General features: G+C 48.7%; 1 long non-coding RNA gene across 1 annotated transcript; it reads left to right on the top strand.

Moving 5' to 3' along the window:
* Nucleotides 1–1,869: 1,869 nt before the first annotated feature.
* On the top strand, nucleotides 1,870–2,414 carry LOC309349324. The gene is made up of 3 exons (XR_014159849.1): nucleotides 1,870–1,903; nucleotides 1,975–2,260; nucleotides 2,332–2,414. It is a non-coding gene; the product is annotated as an uncharacterized lncRNA (long non-coding RNA).
* The last annotated feature ends 1,777 nt before the right edge of the window (nucleotides 2,415–4,191 follow it).

The following is a 4,191-nucleotide window of genomic DNA, read 5'->3' as shown; positions in this document are numbered from 1 at the left end:
CCAAAGTTGTGACTTTTTGCTACGGGAAAGGCGAAACCTGCCATTGCAGGGAAATTCCTTTCCGGCCCTTTAACAGCGACCTTATCGTAGCAGCGCCCGCATACCTGTGGAGACAGGTTAACCTGCAAAATCTGTGAAGAAAAGTTAACCTGCAAAAGACGACATTAACTGAGGGTGGGTAGGGTGGGAGAAGCTCTGGAGCCAAGTGAGGATTACCAATTAAGATCCACCCTCCATTGTGTGGGCAGGTAATCCCTCCCCTTACCTGGCCTGGTTTCCCTGGCAACGCTTCCCCCAGGTGGGATTGGACAACTCACTGGGGTAGGCGGGGACCTCCAGGTATCCCACCTGAGGGAAGGCAAAGCCTATGCTGATGGGGCCACTCCAGATCCAGGGCTGCACGCGTCCACGCAAAAGGCGCCCCCCGTTTTAAGTGGGGAGCGGTCATTACTGAGCAGTGCTGCTGATCGGGATACCAACCACTCTATTCCATTCTCTTTCTCCTCTCTACCTTGTTCCCCCCCTTAACAATCAGACAGAAATCAGTGCTCACTGAGCATGATCAATTCCTCACTAAGCTGCTTTGAGCTAAAGTGTCATAGCTACATCATATGCCATCTGAGCATAGGTTATCATAGTTGTCCCTTCTCACAAAATCTCCTCAGTCAAACCTTTCCTCTGCTATTCTGGTAACAACAGTTGAGGGAGGGGGGAAACAATCACAGTGCTTCTCTAATGGAAAGTCTGGCCATAAATCTGTAAATTGCCAGAGGACTAACTTCTTAACTGCAGCAGATTAAGCCATAACTGCTGCCTTCTTCTTTTTTAATTAATCAACATCCTTTTCATACATTGCCACAATAATCCAAAAGAAAACAGCAACCTTGTTAAGCTAGACAGCATTATGATTTCTGTTTTAGGGTCATTCCATATCAAGTGATCCAACCTTTGTACCTCATGTCAAACAATTTTCTTAATATGTTGTACACTTGTTGAATGATCGAAACTAAGTTAAAATCTAAAATTTTAATTTTTCATCTCATCATGTTTTTGAGTTATGAGGGTTTGAAATTTCAAAAAAATGACAATTTTGTCCTTGCCAGATTACACAAAAACCTTTAAAGCTCAGTCTAGGATTGAGATACATCAAAGCTACAACACCAAACTCTTTAGAACTAATATAATATATCACATGATTAAATCTAAGTTACAAAATTTAATTTTTTAAAAAGTGATTAGAAAGATTAATATGATTAAAAATCCCAAAAAATTGTATTGATTATTTAATATTTCTAAGAGCTACCTGCAAAATATCAGCTTGCCATCTCAATGGGATCACATTTTTTTAAAAAAGTACATACATGTCTGCTTTATTGGGTTCTATTTAGGATAAATGGTTCTTCTTGGCGTAAAATATAACAGAATAAACAAGACTTCAACTATAATATCAGTTGTTACAGGCATCTCTTTAGAAAGTTATCGTATTTTTCGCCCCATAGGATGCACTTTTTCCCCTCCAAAAATGAAGGGGAAATCTGGGTGCGTCCTATGGGGCGAATGCAGGCTTTTGCTGAAGCTTGGAGAGCGAGAGGGGTCGGTGCGCACCGACCCCTCTCGCTCTCCAGGCTTCAGGAAGACATCCGCAGCCTAGGCAACCCTGCAGGAGGTCACGCAGGGCTGTCTAGGCTGCGGATAGCAACCTGCATCCTGGAGCGTCGGGCGCCCTGAAAGCAGGGCGCCCGGCACTTCAAGAACACATCCGCAGCCTAGGCAGCCCTGTGGGAGTTCTCCGCAGGGCTCCCCATGCTGCGGATAGCAGCCTGCCACCCGGCAGGAGGGGCGCCCTGAAGCAGAGCGCCCCGTGCGCCGGGCAGACATCCGCAGCGTGGGGAGCCCTGCAGGAGTTCCCCGCAGGGTTCCCCACACTGCGGATAGCAGCCTGCCACCCGGCGGGCGGGCTGCCCTGGAGCAGAGCACCCCGCGCGCCGGGCAGACATCCGCAGCGTGGGGAGCCCTGCAGGAGTTCCCCGCAGGACTCCCCACGCTGCGGATAGCAGCCTGCCGCCCGGTGGGCGGGGCGCCCTGAAGCAGAGCGCCCCGCGTGCCGGACAGACATCCGCAGCGTGGGGAGCCCTGCAGGAGTTCCCCGCAGGGTTCCCCACACTGCAGATAGCAGCCTGCCACCCGGCGGGTGGGGCGCCCTGAAGCAGAGCGCCCCACGTGCCAGGCAGACATCCGCAGCGTGGGGAGTCCTGCAGGAGTTCCCCGCAGGGTTCCCCACACTACAGATAGCAGCCTGCCACCCGGCGGGTGGGGCGCCCTGGAGCAGAGCACCCCGCGCGCCAGGCAGACATCCGCAGGGTGGGGAGCCCTGCAGGAGTTCCCCGCAGGGCTCCCCACGCTGCGGATAGCAGCCTGCCGCCTGAGGCAGACATTGGCCAGCCCCACAAGCTCGGGGGACAGCAGGGAGGCGCAGCGCCGTTCCTCGACCTGGTTCGGTTTCCCCGACCTGCTTTTGGGGGGGAAATAAAGGAATTTTTTTTTCCCTTTATTTCCCCCCCAAAAAACTAGGTGCGTCCTATGGGACGGAGCGTCCTATGGGACGAAAAATACGGTATTTAATTAAAAGGTGTCTGAAAAGCTAGTCAGGCTTTTCTTTTAAAAATTGATAGCTTGCTGTTGCATGATAAAATTAATGGTTTGAAATAATTCTTGTTAGTACTTCATCCCATTAACATGAGATGAACAAATCATAGAATCATAGAATCCTAGAGTTGGAAGAGACCACAAGGGCCATCGAGTCCAACCCCCTGCCAAGCAGGAAACACCATCAGAGCACTCCTGACATATGGTTGTCAAGCCTCTGCTTAAAGACCTCCAAAGAAGGAGACTCCACCACACTCCTTGGCAGCAAATTCCACTGTCGAACAGCTCTTACTGTCAGGAAGTTCTTCCTAATGTTTAGGTGGAATCTTCTTTCTTGTAGTTTGGATCCATTGCTCCGTGTCCGCTTCTCTGGAGCAGCAGAAAACAACCTTTCTCCCTCCTCTATGTGACATCCTTTTATATATTTGAACATGGCTATCATATCACTCCTTAACCTCCTCTTCTCCAGGCTAAACATGCCCAGCTCCCTTAGCCGTTCCTCATAAAGCATCGTTTCCAGGCCTTTGACCATTTTGGTTGCCCTCCTCTAGACACGTTCCAGTTTGTCAGTGTCCTTCTTGAACTGTGGTGCCCAGAACTGGACACAGTACTCCAGGTGAGGTCTGACCAGAGCAGAATACAGTGGCACTATTACTTCCCTTGATCTAGATGCTATACTCCTATTGATGCAGCCCAGAATTGCATTGGCTTTTTTAGCTGCCGCGTCACACTGTTGGCTCATGTCAAGTTTGTGGTCAACCAAGACTCCTAGATCCTTTTCACATGTACTGCTCTCAAGCCAGGTGTCACCCATCTTGCATTTGTGCCTCTCATTTTTTTTGCCCAAGTGCAATACTTTACATTTCTCCCTATTAAAATTCATCTTGTTTGTTTTGGCCCAGTTCTCTAATCTGTCAAGGTTGTTTTGAAGTGTGATCCTGCCCTCTGGGGTGTTAGCCACCCCTCCCAGTTTTGTGTCATCTGCAAATTTGATCAGGATGCCCTTGAGTCCATCATCCAAGTCGTTGATAAAGATGTTGAATAAGACGGGGCCCAAGACAGAACCCTGTGGCACCCCACTAGTCACTCTTCTCCAGGATGAAGAGGAACCATTGATGAGCACCCTTTGGGTTCGGTCAGTCAGCCAGTTACAAATCCCCTGAGTGGTAGCATAGTCAAGGCTGCATTTTACCAGCTTCTTTACAAGAATATCATGGGGCACCTTGTCAAATGCCTTGCTGAAATCAAGGTAGGCTACATCCACTGCATTCCCTTCATCTACCAGGGTTGTAATTCTGTCAAAAAATGAGATCAGGTTAGTCTGACATGACTTATTTTTCAGAAATCCATGCTGTGAGGGTGAGGCTAACGTAATGGTTCACCAAAAGATGTTCAGTGAACTGATCATCAAACTGAATTTGAAACTGGAAGATTGTCAGCAAAGGCACCATTTAAGGAAGGCAGGTGGGTGGGCTGTAGGGTTTCCCTATTTTTATTTGTTACTCTGACGTTAACAAAAATTTTTTTTGGGCACTTCATAGATTG

Source organism: Podarcis erhardii, assembly GCF_964252035.2.
Source record: "Podarcis erhardii genome assembly, chromosome: 8".
NCBI lineage: Eukaryota > Metazoa > Chordata > Lepidosauria > Squamata > Lacertidae > Podarcis > Podarcis erhardii.
The sequence above is the reverse complement of the archived record's forward strand: the minus strand, read 5'-3'. Positions and strand labels throughout refer to the sequence as shown.